This window comes from Panthera onca, chromosome D2 (assembly GCF_046562875.1).
Source record: "Panthera onca isolate mPanOnc1 chromosome D2, mPanOnc1 haplotype 2, whole genome shotgun sequence".
Taxonomy (NCBI): domain Eukaryota; kingdom Metazoa; phylum Chordata; class Mammalia; order Carnivora; family Felidae; genus Panthera; species Panthera onca.
In genome coordinates this window covers 64,993,487-65,012,537 of record NC_138349.1, presented here as the reverse complement: position 1 = coordinate 65,012,537, position 19,051 = coordinate 64,993,487, and the positions used below count along the sequence as shown (strand labels likewise).

The window sequence follows — 19,051 nt, the reverse complement described above, 5'->3', positions numbered from 1 at the left end:
GGGCAGGAGGGAGCCCATATATAGGCACAGTGGAGCTTAGGGCTGAATTTGATTGGGGAAAAAAAGTAATGTCATCATTTGTCATGCTCTAGTGGGGACAGCCAATTTATGAATCTCAATAATATTCACATGTAAGTGTCTCATAAAACTCCCATCAACTTGTGGACTTCAACATCCCCATTCAAGGGATTTCTAACCTTTTTGGTGAGTCACTAATTGGCTGGGAAAGAAGTGGAAAATGGAGGTACATGCACCCACTACCTATGGAGAGTGATTTATAAATGAATCTTGAATGAGGAAATTCAATCTATGCCTAAAAGACATCACAAGAGGCAATAGGTTGGACCTGAAGGCAAGACAGCATTGGAATACATGCCTTGGATCTCCTGCTACACAGTCTCACTGAAATTAACCTTATTCTGCACAAAGAGCAGACTCCACAACAGTATCAGAATAAAGCTAAGGAGTAACCATATACCAGAAATTGGAAGGATTTCTGCCAAATTCACTTCCATGGAGCCAAGTGAGAACATCACTGAAGACCAAGCAGACTGCCCATTTCCACAGGGAAAAGAGCTGGGCTGGGAGGTAAGTAGGATGCTCTTGGGCACAGATGCTCATAGTCTGGAGTAATGAGAGCTGACCTGACATGGGACCGAGGTGGAAGAAATCAGCTGTGGAGCCACTGGAAAGTCATGAGGAACCTGGTATGCTGTCCTAGGGGAGGATTAATTCCAGTAAGCACCCCTTGCTGAGGGTGTACCAGGTAGACAGCACTGAGCATGGAAAAGACTCATTTTTGTTTTTCCTCCCCCAGCCTGCTTAGCCAAGCTGTTTCAGTTTTGATACTGCCACAGAAGTGACTGATCTTGTTAATGTGACAGGGGTAGGGGTAGGGGTGCAACCTCTAAGGCTGACCATTGGTATATCTTCAGTGGTGACACTCCTCACTAGTGGTCTTTTTAAAAAATTTTTTATTGAAAACTTTTTTTTTTTAACGTTTACTTATTTTTGAGACAGAGGGAGACAGAGTACAAGTGGGGGAGGGGCAGAGCGAGAGGGAGACACAGAATCTGAAGCAGGCTCCAGGCTCTGAGCTGTCAGCACAGAGCCTGGTGTGGGGCCCGAACTCACGAATCACAAGATTATGACCTGAGCCGAAGTCGGATGCTCAGCTGACTGAGCCACCCAGGCGCCCCCTCATTAGTGATCTTATCTTACCCTCCACAGATGTCTCTACATGCATAAGACTGAATAGCTTTGCTTGTCCACTCTGGAACTGAGTGGGCTCCTGAGTCACTATAGAGCTCTACTTTGCTCTCCAACACAGTCTAGGTTATCTAAGCATTTGGAATATACTTTAATCCTTGGCCAGAGGAATCCTTTTCTATGTGGATGGAGTAAACAGAGACCAGCTAACATATGGTCTATTAAAAACCCTGACATGAAGGAAAGGTCTTCTACTGAAGTAGATATACTGTAAGAAACAGCAAAAGAAGGGGTGCCTGGGTAGCTCAGACAGTTAGTGTCTAGCTTTTGATTTTGGCTCAGATCATGATCCCACAGTTTGTGAGATTGAGCCCTGCATTAGGCTCTGTGCTGATAGTGGGGAGCCTGCTTGGGATTCTCTCCCCTTGCCCTTCTTCCCCCTCATTTTCTCTCTCTCTCTCTCAAAATAAATAAATAAACTTAAAAAAAAGAAAGAGCAGAATAAAATATTTCTTTAAAAAATCTGAACCATGTAATTGGTCACACAAAAGAAGATAATGCAGGTATACAAACTAATAGCACATGAGCCTATAAAGAGGCAAAAGACAAGTAAAGACCATGTATAAGTGAAATATAAGAGAGCCAAATTAAAAAGCATAATGGCAACAATAAAGAGCTTTGAAAATGTAGTAAAATGGATTCATGAGGTACAGACCAGACATGAGAAACTATGTATAGAAGGAAGGCCACCTACAAATGATGTAACCGAAGATAATAAAGAGGCTGACCATTGATAGGCAATCCCCGGATAGTATGGCTTCTTGAGGAACTAAAGGAGCAAACCTTGATTTAATAAAACAAAATTTTCCCAATACAAAAAGGAGAAGAAGGAAAAAAGAAGACTCTAGATCTATTTTCAGTAAAAGGTTTAAATACCAGTGGCAGAAAAAACTGTATAATAAACTTACAAATATTTTAGCAAAACATCTTCTAAAATTAACAGCCAAAGGCATTTCTTTCTAGAAGGAAATAATAATATGGACGACCACACACTTCACCAATACACTACTTTAAGACAGTAGAAAAACACAGAGCCTCGAAAGAAAAAGGACATAATAACAAGTTTCTGAATCTGGTCAAATTGTTATTTATGTAAAGGGAACCATAAGACTATTTTTAGGTATAAAAGACTCAGGGAGCAAAAACTCAGATTTCTTTGAATTAAACTGCTCAAGGATACTTGACAAAACACTCAGAGATAATTCAAGATTAAAAACTAAAACAAACAAACAAACAAACCAAAAAACGTCTATTTCTGTGTAAAAGGACTGTGGAAACCAAAACCAACTGAAAATATAAAACTAACCTGCATAGTTATTTTGATTGTGATTTCAAAATTAGATAGAAAAAGTATCTGTAAAAGATAATTTAGGAGGTAAAAAAAAAAAGGCAATTTGTGGTAAAAGCATAACAGTAATAATGAACCTTCACAGACCAAAAAGCATACACTAAAAATGAAGACAAATTCTATAAGGAGAAATCAATGAAAATTATCTACATGTAGGAGATGAAGAATCAGAATCAACATCAGATTAAGAAAGCAAAACTGAAAAACAACACAGGGAGGGCTTGAATAGCATAAAGAGTAGTGATAAATGGGGGTGCCTGGATGGCTCAGTACGTTCAACTTCCAACTTTGGCTCAGGTCAGGATTTCACAGTTGGTGAGTTTGAGCCCCACATCAGGCTGTTTGCTGTTAGCATGGAGCTTGCTTTTGATCCTCTGTCTTCCTCTCTCTTTCTGTCCCTCCCCTGCTCGTGTGCATGCTCTTTCTCTCTCTCAAAAATAAATAAACGTTAAAAAAAGTGATAAATGAATAGATATCTCATATTCAATAAACTCCATGATAAGAGAGTGCACTGTCTTTTCAGGTGTTCTTGGCACATTTGCAGAAGTTGACTAACCCACCAGAAGGAGAAAACCCCCCTCCCAAAGCATAAGTTGTATCAATCAAATTCCCTAGCCACACACACAAATAAATAAATAAATGAAAAAGTTAAAAGGAATGGTTTTATTGACAGCAACAACAACAAAAAGCTCAGCCATTTGGAAATTAAAAAAAATATGTTCTGGTATATCCATCTAAGGAAATGACTTTGTAAAAAGAAAATGTTTTAAAAGCAAATATATTTATCACATCTTTATCAAGAATAAGAAAAAAAAGGAAAACCACCCAAATCTATGACAAGGGAGGGAATAATTAAGGCACTGGCTTATCTGATCTTGGGCCAATTACTTAATCTCTCTAAACTTCTATATCCTTATCTGTAAACTGGGGACAGTTGCCTCCCCTGATGGGTTGTTGTAAAGATTAAATTAGATTAATGCTTGTAAAATATTTTAATCACTATACTTGTCATCAAGAAAATACCCAAGAAGTCTTTTCTATTAAGACTGTCACTATTTACAATCATGTTTATGTTGAGTTTGCATTAATATAGAAAAATGCTAATGTTACCCTATCTACGGGCAAGAGCAGGAGAGCAATCTAAAAAATAGCTGATGAAAACCAGATAAAATAAACAAATACGTGTAACTCAAATAAATTTGGGCCTCCTTGTTCTTTCATTTTAAATACCATCTTAGCACGGTGACACATCTAAAAGAAACGCAAATGTGACTTTTAGAAAGCTGGGAAACAACATGGGTATTTAAGGATTGAGGGGAGTGGCTGACATGATATATATTGGGCATCTTGCAGCTAAACTCCTAAAAAGTTTCTTTGGGATGTGTCCCTGAAGAGTTCCACCCCTTGTGGTAACCGCTCAGGTCTGTCTGTCTTTCTGCCTCTTGGGACTGCAGATATTTTCTCCTGAGATGCTTCTCTATTACCTCTCCATGATAGCCATGGCTATCTTCTTATTTTACGTATATCTCCATCATTATTCCCCTCCACCATCTAAATGGATCTTCCTTGATCTATCATTCCCACCCCCCCGCCCCCCAGGGGCAGGGGAGGAATAGGTGTGTATTAATATGTGAATACTTAAAATTTAATAATTGTGTCTCCATCATTGAAAGGGAAGCTGTTCCTCTTGCAAGAGCAATATACAGAAGGAAAATTCGAAGGAAGTGCACTGAACAGATAACAGGGATTGCTGTTGGATAACGGGGCTAAAACATTCTCCTACTTTCCTTTAGTTTACAAATTTTCTATGACAAAAATATATTACCTTTTTAACAAAATTGGGATAAAGGTCACATGTTATAAAACTCATCCTTTTAAAGCATACAATTTGAGGTTTTTTATTACATTCACAAAGCCCTACAACCATGCCCACTATCTAATTCTGGAACATTTTCATCATCCCAAAAAGAAACATTGTGCCCATTAGCAGTCATTCTGTTCTCCACTGCCCCCCAACTCTGGAAACCATTAATTTACTTCCTGTCTCTATGAATTTGCTTGTTCTGTATATTTCTTACAAATGAAATCATACAATAAGCAGCCTTTTGTGTCTGTCTGCTTCTATTGAACAAAATGCTTTCAAGTTCATCCATGTTGTATCATATATTCATGCTTCATTACTTTTTATGGATGAATAATATTCTTAAATGTATTCTACAATGGGAGAAATATCTTAGTTTTTTAAAAAGCTAATGGGTACATAAGTCTAACCTTTGACTGTTAATTCTAATAAGAGTACATATATATATATATATATATATATATATATATATATATATATATACAGTTCAATAATAATGAATGATTTTTGCTGATGTATAAATTATTTTTCAAAATCATGTATTTATAAAGCTTCATGAGACTGTTAAACTTTTTTTTTTCTCACTCAGGCTTTCAACTAAAAAACCCCCATGGGAATCTAAATGATAATCTAGCTGAATACCAGACAAAGTAATTGAACCACAGAGAGAGACAGCTGTGGACACCCAGGACACATATATTTCAAACACAAGATGAAAAATTCTTGGCCTTTAAATTTTGAGTGTTCAGAGGGAATACTTAGAGTAACTGAAATGAGAAATTAAAAAAAATTGTTTAGAAACATATCACATGAAATATTCTGTGATAATCAATTGTAGTTAAGATATTTGAAGCTTGGATCAATATAGTATAATTCAGCCTTACATTCATTAAGAAGAAAGAAATTCCAAATCTGTTTGTATGCATGCTGTGTATGTATTTGTGTACCTGCAAATCACAAACATATAAATACTGATGTACACTCAGTGTACAAATTTAATGTTATAATCTTTACTTGGAAAGGCAGATTGTACGTGTTTTCAGTTACAAGGGAGATAGCTCAATCAAAGCTGACTGCAGCTAGCTCACATTAAAGTGAGGGTTCAGTGAAAAATCAAATTCTATAAATGAATGACTTACCCAGGACATAAAATCTGGAGCATTTCAAACACACAGAGGGTGCACTGGGGTGATGTCCAAAAGTGGGGTGCTGGTGATATCGAGTTCTTGATCTAGGTGCTCGTTACATATGTTCGGTTTTCAAAAATTCATCGAACTGCATACTTGTGATCTAAACACATTTCTCTATAGACATTATCCTTAAATATTTTTTTTAAGTTAAAAAAATTAAAGCAACAAAAGACACTACACATTGATTTTGGAGGGCCTGTGTATGAACCTTAGCTAAGGGCTGCATCAGGAAGATATGTCAAGAATTAATAATTAACACATTGGTTTAGTCTACAGAGAGATGTCAAAGTTGTAAGTGCTCATTTGAGAAAGCTAATATCAAGTCTGTAGACCAGATATGCTTAAAAATCCAACTTAATGAAGAAAGTCTCTGTTCACTGAAAGCATTCTCTGAAGATGTCACTGGGTCAGCTTCTGCAGGACCAGAGAGACCACTTGCTGTGAAACGTTCAGATACGATGACAGTAAAGCAACTGCATTTAATCATTTAGGAGACTATAATATGCCAGTTAGGATTAGGTTACGCTCTGATTCAGACAAATGAAGAAAACTGTTTTGTTTTTCTCCCCCAGGATTTTTTTTTAGCAAATTAGACCATAAATACAAAAGTGTTGTGGACAAAAAGCAGACTCCTTAAAATCTCATATTTTATTAGAGGTTTTTGGCTAACACCAATGCACAGATTCCAGCTAATAATTTCAGGACACGTCCCTATACCCTCCAACTCTAGCTACAACTTATCACATAGAAGATTGTACGTTTTTTGAAAACAGGATGAGGCACTGTTTGTGGGAGTGGAAAATAATACCATTATTTTGGAGTGCAACTGGTACTCAGAAGACTTTAAAATGTCCATACTTTTCATCTAATTATAAGACTTTATTCCTGGATAAATAATTAGGGTATACAAAAAGATTCCATTAAAGGAATGTTATCATATCATTATTTGTGGAAACAAAATATTGGAAACAATTTTGGAAATCCAACGACAGGGGGTTGATTAAAAAACAAAGAAACCCACAACAATAAATGTCCACATAGTAGGAGAGTATATAGCCATCAAAAATGTGTTATAGGAGTACATTGATATTTATGTTTATGATAAACATATTTAAATGAAAATAAGATTGCAAAAAAATTTACAGAATAACACCATTCCTTAAAAATTAAGTACCTAAATATACACAGCAACATTTGGCATCAAGAAACATTAAAATATTAATGCCAACTGGGATTATAATTGATTTAAAAATTTTTCTTATCTATATATTCCATCTTTTCTAGAATAAACGTGTGTTATTTTATAACAAAGAAATTTTATAGAAAAGTGAGATGGGGAAGTAGGAAAACCAGGGACTAGAATATTTATGCATGTGAGAATGCATTCTTCCTTCATTAGGTGGAACTAATGTCTACTCTCTACCTTTGCCCTGCATACCTTGAAAGCTTTACGTGAAGTGCCTTTCAGTGCCTGCTGCCCCAGAAACCTTTCTTTAAATTCTGAGCAGCCATCCCACATCACCAGTGTTATCCTGGAGCTCCTGGTCATTCAGCTCCCTTGACTTAAATCAAAGGAACTAACATCTCAGTCTGCCCAAACACACACAAAACCACACAGCCACTCAGCCTAGAACAATGCGGCAAAGGATACACCTGCTGAACACCAGGGAAAACCTCCTTCTCTAATCTTTCCAGATCAAGTCATCAGACTTTGAGAGATTTCAGTTCTCTTTCAGAAGAGTCCTTGGTCTACTTCACATAAGTGGATTTTTAAAAATATTAGCATCCGAAATATTCTAAGGGTTCACTGTTGATTTTTGTTTGATAAACACAAAGGGAAACAATTCCCCTTCTTTGAAGCCTCTTTCTAGGATCCCTAATGATCAGCGGCCAAATTTAGCCTTGGCTGCATCTCCACTGTATCTATTATTCCTCCATGCTATTGATGTGAGGCTCAATCTCATCCCTATTTAGAGTGCACAAGAGCCAGCGTCTTGATGAAAGGGGAGGTTGGTGAACGTAAATTGAAAAGAGCCGGGAGAACATACTGTAATGAATGGAAACATACAGCTTCATGGTTTATGGTACTAAAATTACATTCACACAAAAGAATCAATAGCCTTGATCATATTATATGAGAAATAAGAAAGGAGGGGGAGTTGTAGAGAAGGCAGTCAAGATATCAGCTGATTAGAATTATTCCAGGTAATTTATTTAGTTTTGTTTTAAGTACTTCTGCCTGTATGATAATATTATTTTTTAAAGTAAGTTATTTATTTATTTATTTATTTATTTATTTATTTATTTATTTATAGCAATCTCTACACCCAACATGAGGCTCGAACCCACAACCTCAACATCAAGAGTCACACGCTCTTCACGCCAGGCACCTCACGATTATTCTTGACAGCACTATTCATAATAGCCAACAGGTGGAAACAATCCACCAGCAGTAGAATAAAGAAGAATAAAGAAGAAATTGAACTATAGTCATATATTGGGATACTACACAATGGATGAACTCTTGCTACATACATTAGGAATAAATCTCACAAACATAATATTGAGGGGATGAAGCCAGACACTAAAGAGATTTTGTTTATGTAAACGCTCAAAAGCAGGAAAATGAGTCTATGGTTACAAGTGAAGATAGCGGTTTCCTTGTTTGGGAAGTGACTGGGTAGGGATTTAAAAAGAGCTTCTGGGCGCTGGTGACTTTCTGTTTCTATATGTAGGTGCTGGTTATGTGGGTGTGTTCAGTTTGTGAAAAATCCTTTAGATTATATACTTATGATTTACGTATTTTTCTTTTAATAAGATACACATCAATAGGAATGTTTTAAATTCCAGTTCCTCGGCCCTGACTAAAATCTACTGACTTTAGGTTATGGTTCTCTTGGGGTAGTCCAATGTGAAGCAAAGGTTGAGACTCACTGGACCAGACCATCTCTATCTAGTGGTGTGCTACAGCCAGCCTCTACCAGCTCGTGAGAGCTGGCTGTTAAATTCCAGGATTTTTGCAAACCTGTTAAAGCCTAATGTACAGAGTTGTCAAGCTGTGATGTTGTACACATGAAATTAATGTAATGTGTGTCACTATACTTCAGTTAAAAAAATAAACAAAATAGGTTCAGTATTAAAAATTAAATTAGATCAAGTTTCAAACAAAGAAATACTAAAAACAAAGGTACTAAATGCTCAAAGCTCATCATTTTCTAATTATTGTATTACATTTTACAGTTACCTACATTTTGAGGTTATTTATGCCAATTTTGTCTGTATGATGGAAATACTTCACCACAGTGTTTATTGGGCCATCTCTCCCCAACTCCACACTCAGTGGCAACGGTAGCTTGAAACTGACTGAGGTGGGAGTCTGTATACCACAGAAATTGGCAACCACTACCAATTCAGGACTTGCTTTGTTGTTTTGTTGCTTGACTTAAGAAAATGATTAAAAAATGTTAATGATGCAGATTAAATTTAGAAGCGTGTTACATGTGAATAGCACACTTTCGGAAATATCGTTATAGTATTTAAAAACTATTATCCGGTTCAGCAAAGAAGGTATTCGTATCTTTGATAAATGAGTACAATTCTGACATGCCTTTGTTGTTGCACTTTTATCCTGCTTATTAACATAATGGAAAATATCAGCCAATATTTATAAGGGAGTTACACCCTTTCATCAATTGTACTGCAGGTAGCTTATGGATAAAAGAGTTGGACCAAAACCAGTGAGCATTCTATAAAACCCAACTGGCTTTATGGAATTTACAATAAAGAGTGTTGTATATTTTTTTATTATTTGTAAATTGTGTGCTACATACATTCTTTATGTCAGTAAAATTTATAATAGACTTATGTATGCACATAAATACATTCTTTTTTTTCCCAGAGACCTGGTTGATTTACTAGCCCACTGCTGTGTACATCTCCTCCGTGTTTAAGATTCCATGAGTGTCTATTATGATTTAAGAAACAAGCAAAAAAAAAAAAAAAAAAGAAACAAGCAAACATAATAAGCAGCCTGTAAGGCATGAGTTTCAGCATAAGATATAGCAAAACCTATACTTTAGACCTTCACTATTCAAGATGTGGTCTTTGGCATCTATGGGGAGCATGTGAGAAATTCATAATCCCATGCCAGAATTCCTCAATCAGAATCTGCATTTTATCAGGATGCCCAGGGGATTTGCATGCACAATTAAAGTTTGAGAGGGGCGCCTGGGTGGCTCAGTCGGTTAAGCGTCTGACTTCAACTCAAGTCATGATCTCACAGTCTGTGAGTTCGAGCCCCGTGTCGGGCTCTGTGCTGACAGCTCAGAGCCTGGAGCCTGCTTCTGTGTCTCCCTCTCCCTCTGCCCCTCCCCTGCTCATGCTCTGTCTCTCTCTGTCTCAAAAATAAATAAAAATATTAAAAACAAATTTAAAAAAGTTTGAGAAGCACTGCTTTAAAAATAAACTCCTTGGTATGAACTGAAATTTATATAATCAATTTGGGATTAGTAATAAGATTAGGGTCAGTCTAGCACCAGTTCAGCCCCTTCATAGCAAAGGAAAAAAACACATAATTGCTATACATAAACCTGAAGAAAAGGACATGCCTCTTACAATATAGCTTTGTCAAACACTGAAAGGGAGACTGTGCCACCAGGAAAATAAAGGCTATTCTGGGCCACTTGGATTAGTAACTTAAAAAGGGGGGGAAAGTACAAGAAGGAAAAAATCACAACACTAGCTTCCCTCCATGTATGTGATGAATAAGACACGTTGCCAAAGACTTGGTTCCAAAAATCCAAAGCAGGGCAGCGACTGCCACATGACAGAGTGCGGCAGCTGGGGAGAGGAGTGTGAGGAAATACTTTCCAGAGATGTAATTTAGTCTAGGGTAGTTATCAAGTACGGAGGGTAAAAGGGGGAAATTGTAGTGCTTATGTTTTTCCTATCCATAGATCAGTCAGCAACATAGGACAAAAGGAAAAGCTAGGGCCAGAGCACAGAGAATACTTAATGCTACAGTTAATTGAAATGACGGTAGGAAAGTCTCGTGTATTTTGAAATTGAAAGCAAAAATGTTCTACTGGCGGTAATATTCTCTGAAAGTATTTCTTCGTTACTTGGCTGAAAATATAGTAGTTGCTTTGAGATGCAAAGGTCTGTGTGGAAAACGTGTTAGATACTTAAACAGTTCCGGAAGGAAATGGGAGCCACAAATCTCCAAGAGGAGCTTGGTATTAGTTTGTGGCAGATACTGAAGCAATAAAATAATTCAAGTAAACCATAGCAACCCTAGAGTACAAAGAGAACAAATGTAGTTGTGACTGGGCCACTGGTACCCCAAGAGACCCCAGCATGTGTTTTTACCCAAGGAAAAAGGTTACTGTAACAACCCCCTGCAATATCAAAATTCAAACAACTCTAGTTCATTTAGGGGAAAAATGATAGGACTGCCCTAGTGTGTTATTAACATTTCCCCTTGAAATACTCTAGAAAGGCTTAGAAGAGAACTATCCCTTACTGAGCAACTACTATGTGCTTTACATGTGTCATTTCATAACATCCTCATAATTCTCTAAGAGAGGTGATACTGTATGCATTTCATAGATGAGAAAAATGAGGTCCAAAGAAGATTTACAGACATAGTCTGTAAAGAGCCAGAGCTCCACAGACAAAATTGAAAAGCTCCATACTTGATTAAAACTGATCGTTCCATGAAGACAGAGTGGTAGGGATGGGAGTGTGGGGCTGCTATGCTTTAAGTAAGCAGGAAGACTGTTCTACACCACCATCAATGAACAGAAATCAGGGTTCTCTTAGTGCCCCGAGATCCTCTTATCACCCATTTTGGGATGTATCTTAGGTTTCAGATGGATTTCATACTTGATAGTTGTAATTTTGGCTATGCTGGAGGCTTTGGAAGACTTGGCACAGTTCAGGCAGTGTTATGTTCTAGAACTGAGTCCTGGGCTCAGACTTGGGGACCCAGGTTTGCTTCCAGATGCGTTAGATATTAACTATGAGAGGGGGTAAGCTCTATCACCTCTTTGGGTGGTAGGTTTTTCCACTTACAGGAAGTTGTCTTAAGTATCTTTGAGGACCTTTCTGGATCCATGATTCTACCCTTCACAACTCAACTGTTTTAAGATTTGACTTTCATCAAAACATGTTAGAAATGACCTGGAAGGTTAACAAATTTGTCTGAACAAGCCAGCTATGTAGTTCAAGTCAGATTAAAAACAAAGCAAACAGGGGGAGCCTGGGTGGCTTGGTCGGTTAAGCGTCTGACTTCGGCTCAGGTCACGATCTCATGGTCCGTGAGTTCGAGCCCCGCGTCGGGCTCTGTGCTGACAGCTCAGAGCCTGGAGCCTGTTTCAGATTCTGTCTCCCTCTCTCTCTGCTCCTCCCCTGTTCGTGCTCTGTCTCTCTCTGTCTCAAAAATAAATAAACGTTAAAAAAAAAAATTAAAAAAAAAAACAAAGCAAACAAAACAAAAAAAACCCATAACAACAATTATTTAACCCCTGTACTCCACCATCTGCAAAGCTAACCTGGGATAAAATGGTTTAAAGTGATTTTCCCCCCTTAGCAATTCATCTAAAACAAATGTATGTTCAAGTTCTTAAGCAGACCTGGGTGCAAATCCAAGCTCTACTTCCTGTTGCTCTTTGAACTTAGCATATCTGGAGTTCCATTTTTTGCTTCCACAAAATTGGACTTGATAATGAATATTAATTGAAATGCAGTAAAATGTCTGGCATCTAGTAGGAGCATATTAATTGCTGGTTATTGTTATTCCAGTGCTCATTAGGGGTTTGGACTATGGTTGAGTAACAGTTCAAAGGAACTTTCTTCACAGAGGGATGGAGCCTGAGATGGTAACCTCATTAGCACTGGGAACTTGGCATTAACGTGTGTCTAGGCACTAAATTAACAAAGGTGCAGAATGGAGAAATGTAATTGCTTCTTTTGGACCTACTGGCATCCCTTTCTTTCTGTGTAAAACTTCCTAATTCACCCCTTAGTGGATAAAACCTTACCAGAGACATGCTAACATACTTGATGGGACAGCTGGAGGGAGTATTTGAAGACAGAAGTGTCCTGTGGCACCTGGAAAGAGTGGCTGTCACACCCACAGTTCATATCAGGTTCTTTATTTGCCCATTTCCCGATTTCTGCCCTTTGTGCACAAGGAATATAGGGTTTCAGGAAGAGGAGGTGGAGACTTTGTTTATAAACTAACAAAAAAAATTCTGATGCTGACATGTAAATAACCAGTCCATACACATCCCATCTGTTTGAGTGACTGCCTCTTGGCCTCCACACCAAAGCTTTCCCCCCTTCGGCCCTACCCCCCGTCTCACCTCCAGCCTCTTTCTATACAACATAAGTCACTCTTTTGTGACTTTATGTTTCCTTCCTTCCCCAAGTTTTGTTTTGGTGTTGTGAGGTTGGTGAGAAGCCTGAGTAGAGAAAAGAAGATGAACACAAAAACCAAATTCAGATCACCTGTACTCTTTGAACCCTATTTATATGAAACCAGAGTGAGACCTTCAAATAATGAGACTGAACTGCCTGTTTTCCAAAACGAAGACCAATAGAAAAGATTAAAAAAATTTTTTTTTGTTTAGTATTTATTTATTTTTGAGGGGGGGGAGGGGCAGAGAGAGCGAGGGAGACCCAGAATCAGAAGCAGGCTCCAGGCTCTGAGCTGTCAGCACAGAGCCTGACACAGGGCTCAAACTCACAAACCGTGAGATCATGATCTGAGCTGAAGTCAGTCACTTAACCGACTGAGCCACCCAGGCACCCCAAAAAGATTTTTTAAAATTCCTATTTACTACAGGTAAATTTCCCAAGTGAAAAACATAATAAAATTTCAAGTGTTTCCATTCATGTTTTGAGATAGGTCAAGCATATTAACCAAAGCCTTCTGAAGTTCAATAAAGCAAATGAATGACTGCCAATTAAATTATTACCTGGGATAACATGCTAATTATAAGGTCTCTTTTGGTCTCTTATGATTCAGAGTATAATTTTACTTTTTTACTTTTAGATTAAAAAAATTTTTTTTATGTTTATTTATTTTTGATAGAGACAGAGCACAAGTGGGGGAGGGGCACAGAGCGAAGGAGACACAGAATCTGAAGCAGGCTCCAGGCTCTGAGCTGTCAGCACAGAGCCTGATGTGGGGCTCAAACTCACAAACCATGAGATCATGACCTGAGCCGAAATCGGACGCCCACCGACTGAGCCACCCAGGTGCCCCATAGATTTAGATTTTTTAAAGTAAACTCTATGCCCAGCATGGGGTGTGAACTCAGGACCCAAAGATCAAGACTCACATGCTCTACTGACTAAGCCAGACAGGCTCTCTTATTTTTACTTTTTAAATAATTACAGGTTTATAGTTGCTATATTGATATTTTTATGACATATCAGTCTTACAGTTAACCAAATATCAGTTGATGATGAGGTCTTAACCTGTAATTGGATCTTCTCAGTGTTCTTATGATCTATTCTGTAATAATACAGTATATAACAGCTTATACAGGACAAAGCTGTTATATAGGACAGCTTATAACAACCCCTTAAATGCTTAAAAGTATCTCTTAGCTAATTAAGGTTTTAGGGCTATTAGCTTGAGTTGGGGATATTAGTACATTTTAAAAAAGATGATATATGAAGGTTTTATCAATTGTTCTCCATTTCATTTTTAATTATTTTTATATAATATTCCCTAAGAAAGATTATTATATTGTATTGTAACAACTGTTACAAATTATTTTGCAAAAATAGGCAAGAGGGGAAGAGAAGGCTGTCAACCCTGGTAAAAATGGAAAATGTCCTGCTTAATCTTTACTGGCCATTTTCAGGACTTTGCTTGGGATTTATCTATTATGCATCCAAATCTATCTACGTGGCACATTTTAGACAAATTGAGGTTCCAAAAGGAATTGAGTGTTTTAAAGTATCATGCTAAATTGTAAAGCTTTCTCAAAGATGCTGTGCAGATTCAAACAGCTCACAATTTTGTTACAATGCTTTTGAAGCAATAACACCTTTGAGTATGAGATACTGTAATTTAGCAGTTCTAGATGACTGCATAATCTCTCCCTGTTGGGTTGAAATTCTGCCTTCTGTCTTTTCCTAAACTTGCACTCATTTATCATCTATCCAGACAAAATATGTGCTTGGACTTTCTTCCATGCATACATGGAACTGGAAAGTAATCCCACAGAATGGAAAATGCTGAACTTCTCGTAAATGTACCACTGACCTCCCAATTTAGCCTTTTGGCATGCATGATCTTGATGTATTCTTTAACTTTCATACGTGGATGTTTAACATCTTGCCTTTTAAATCTGTGCGTAAGATCCTTAAGACCACAGACCCCCTGATAAAAACTTTCTTAAATCTTAGAGAGTGCCATGCCAGAAAGTACACATGAATACTTATTATTTCACTGTTTTATTTAAGAGAATGGTATTTATTCTTTTGCAGCAGTTGGGCCATTTCATGTTATTACATGAACTGTAATCACCATGTTATCTTAGGCAAGTCACTTAACCTTTCTTTGCCCCAACTTCCCTACTGGAGAAGAATTTTTCAACTAGAAAGTTTAGGTTTTAGAGTAAGATGGGATTTTAAAAAAATCCTATTTCTTCCATTTACTAAAAGTAGGAATTGAATATATTATCTAACCTCTCTACACTTCCAATTCTTCACCTGTCTTATGGGGATCAAGAGAGTGGTTTTACTCCACAGGATTTTTTGTTGGTTTTTGTTTTTAGGTGCAGATGAGAACATAAATGTAAAGAATGCAGCACATTAACTGAAAATAAAAGGAGAGCTATTATTATATCAAGTTTCTTCCAGCTCTAGAGTGTTAAGATTAGGGTAGGAGTAAAACTTTAATAATCAAACACCCAGATCCCCAGTATCCTCAATGATTCTGGCATCACTCTGATCCCAACATAAAAAAAAAAAAGTCAAAGTACAAACTTATTCAAGGTCCATTTTAGTGCCATTTTACTCACAGAGTAAATAGAATAATTTTATTAATCATTGAACTTGTGATGTTCATAACTGAGTCCCTGAAAAAAATGTTAAAGTCAATTGTTTTAAGACAAATGACTAAGAAACCTGTTCTGAAATACATGCTCAGAATTAGACACAAGCTATGGCCATGGGTTTGCACAAAGACACTGACCTGGCTTGCTGGAAGTGAAGAACAGAACACCCTGCTCACAGCTGGGCTCACCTACATAGAAAAGAGAAACACTTTATAAGACTTACTTCTGGCCAGAAGCACACGGACAACCACTAACATTTTCAACACATAATTTTCTGTCCCCCCACCCCCCAAAAGGGCAGAATCCGCTTTACTTTTGCCAAGCGCCAGTGTTAAAGTGGCATTTCTTTGGGTCAAATACATCCTGAAATAGCTAGGTTAACATTTTGTAGCATTTGTGAAAAATGTATTTCTGAGCATTTGGGGATGATACAAAAAAAGCTCTTGGCCCAAACCCACGGATGGGAACAAGGAAAACCTTACAGGCATTTTACCATACAGAAGTCATACACGTGGACACACTACTCTTCCTAAATAACATTTTTTGGCTATATTATCATAAATAAAAGACCATATGCTTCTAGGTTTTTCCTTTCAAGTTACATTTGTATAGTTTATAAGTTTATAACTTACAAAACTCGTCTTTGGGTGAATAACATCAAATTATTTGTGTTTCTATTTTTACCTCTGTGATCACACACAGCACTACGTACTTATATTTGCACTACCTTCAAAATTTGGGATAAAAACAATCAATGGGCAAGGTCAGAAGAATACTGACCATGATTTTATTGTTTCCCAATAATCATTTCAAAGTCTTCCATACTGAGAGGAACTGGTTAAACCCCTTTCCCACTATATCTACATATGATCCAGGAATCTCAGAGGCAACCTCATATAATAATTGACCGCTTACTCCACCTGCAGAGCTGTAGGCAGACATTATTTATACCGAAAATAACTCGTGTTTATTTTCTACCAACCAGTGACTCTTCTGCATCCACAAAGTTATTGGAAAGGAAATAGAATTCCAAATTTTAAAGAGTGTTTGTAAACAAACTTATCAATGTATGTTTAGAAAAGCCTGGAGCTTGTAGGAGGTCACACAAACACAGCCTATTGGCTATTTATATCTGCTGATAGTGAGAGGACTTTATACAAAGATGAAAACTACCAATAACAATATTTTCCTCAGTTTAGAGAGGATACACAGGCCAGTGTAAACTATACAGCATAGCCCTGGTTGAGGATGAGGGAGCCCCAAACTAGAGAAACCTCAAGTTGAGCATCTGGCTGGAGTCCAGCAGAACTGCATGAACAGAACAGGTTCGGGGGAGTTCAAAGTCAAGGCGACTCTTCTGGTCTTAACTTCCTGGATCTTCCTAGGCCTGGATGTCTTTGTATATATATCAACCTTCATGCAATTTTTCCCCCAGCAAATGTGTACAGTCAGCTCGAAAGGCACAGCTTGTGTGCTGACGTGCAAAGCCAAGTCAAAACCCTGCGCTTGGCGCTCCCTTCTAACTTTCTGGCTTGTCCAAGTCTAAATATTGACATTGCTCCTCAGTTGAGATGTTTGATACTGCTGAGGATAGAAAAGGCTCAGCTAAAAGTAGGATCTAATGATATATTTTTACATAGTTGTGCCTTCTTTCCACGTCTCCTTCCTTCCTTCCTTCCTTCCTTCCTTCCTTCCTCTCTTTCTTTCTTTTCTTTCTTTAGAAAGGGTGTTGGATTCCCTTGTCTGCACATCTCCCCTTCCCCACCCTTCACGCCATTGTTCTCCCCGAAAGCTGAGCACACAGAAACAAGGTAAGGTGTTTTGCAAGCCCCTCATGGCAGCTCCTCCTGTTGTCACAGCAACTCACAACAGATTCCATAGACACGGGATTGGGGGTGGGGAGCGCCAAACTGTGGGCTGACCCGTCAACTCTCCAGGGGGTGCAAGCGCTAAAGGGACTAGCGATCCACCTTTTCAGGTCCTCCGGCTCCCCACCACTGTTCTTCGAAGGAAAAGAGCCCTGTCGTCGACGCGGCACCACCCCCTCCCTAGCGCCGCCAGCCTGCTAAGGGTGCCTGTTGTACATTTTCTCAGCTCCAAGAAGGGGTGCGGCTGTGCGGGCGCTCCTAGAAATCTCTTCGGCTTGCCTCTGCCGTGAGGGTTCCCGGCCTCGCAGAGAGGCGAGGGCGGCTCCCACAGCAGCTCGGTCCCACAACTCTCTCTCGGGACGCTGCGGGCCGCTTGGCGCGGCCCCGAGGCCCCCACCTGCCCCCCGCTGGGGCCCGGGCGGTGGGGAGGGGGGCCCCGCGGCGGCTGCTCCAAGAATAAGTTTCATACCATCGCGCACTCACGACACAGAACCTACCCAGAAGCCGAGCGAGACGCGAGCTCTCTCCGCCTTCAAGGGGTGGGGGGAGTAGGGGGGGGGTCCCCGCCACTCAGCAGCAGCCACGACTGCGCGCGGTCGCGGGTGTGCGGGACCCCTGCGCGCCGCGTGCAGCCCGCCGCCCAACTTTGCACAAAGGCAGCATGGCACTGCCTCCCGGTTCGGGCTCGCCCGGCGCCGCGGCCGCTCTTCCCGGTCCGGGGGAGAGGGGCTCGCCCTATTGCCACCCCAGCCCTCCCCGCCTGCTTGTGCCCCCACCCCGCTCCCGGGCGGGCCAGCCTGGCGGAACCCAGCGGCCGGCCCCGAGCTCCGCCGCCGTGGCGGCCGCCGCTCGCACTGTGACGTTAGCAGCCTTCGCGGCTATTTATATCCACACGATTGGATTTCATTCATGAAACCAGGGCCTGGTGTGTCTGTGCGCTGGGGCGCCGGTGGCAAAGGTGCCTCAGCTTTACGCAGATCCGGGGGGGCCCGGGCTGGGAAGCGGGCTGCCCGGGACAAACAGGCGCAGAGCGGGGAGACCCCGACCCTTCTCCCACGCTGCAGGGAGGGTCGGGTCAGGGCGACCTGTGCCCCCTCTCTATTCCCCAGCGCCCCACCCACACCCCTACAACTGCTGGCCCTTTGTCCCAGGCTCTGGAAAAGTAAGTTGGGCCACTAACCGGCTGGGCAGCATGGCTTTCTTCCCCCTAGGAGCTGACCGGCCGCGGACTCCGAGGGAGGACATTGGCTTTTGTTTCAAAAGCGAGCCCAGCTGCTGACTAAGGACTGTGTTAGCCCAGCCTCCTCCTCTCCTGGGAGGTTGCACGTGCTGCCGGGCTCCCCCCTCTGGGTTACCTTCCTCTGTGACTTGGGGTCCCCGCAGGGGGCGTAAGCACGACTTGGCTGTCCCCTGAACCGAGGAAGGAGGGGGATTTACGA

At 39.9% G+C, this 19,051-nt stretch overlaps 1 protein-coding gene across 9 annotated transcripts in view; it reads right to left on the bottom strand.

Annotated features, from left to right (window-relative positions):
- Window positions 1–19,051, bottom strand: part of RHOBTB1 (Rho related BTB domain containing 1) — a 122,638-nt gene that overhangs the window by 48,010 nt on the left and 55,577 nt on the right. For 3 of the 9 annotated variants that reach the window (XM_060642681.3, XM_060642680.3, XM_060642678.3), the window contains one exon: window positions 15,882–15,932. The exons of 1 other annotated variant lie outside the window; for it this stretch is intronic. The gene's annotated coding sequence lies outside the window, so the exon portion shown is untranslated. Of the gene's footprint in view, window positions 1–15,673; window positions 15,766–15,881; window positions 15,933–17,714; window positions 17,817–18,109; window positions 18,451–18,792; window positions 18,872–19,051 lie in introns of those variants that run through there. 5 more of the 9 variants (XM_060642685.3, XM_060642683.3, XM_078434296.2 and 2 more) reach the window with 5 other exon arrangements.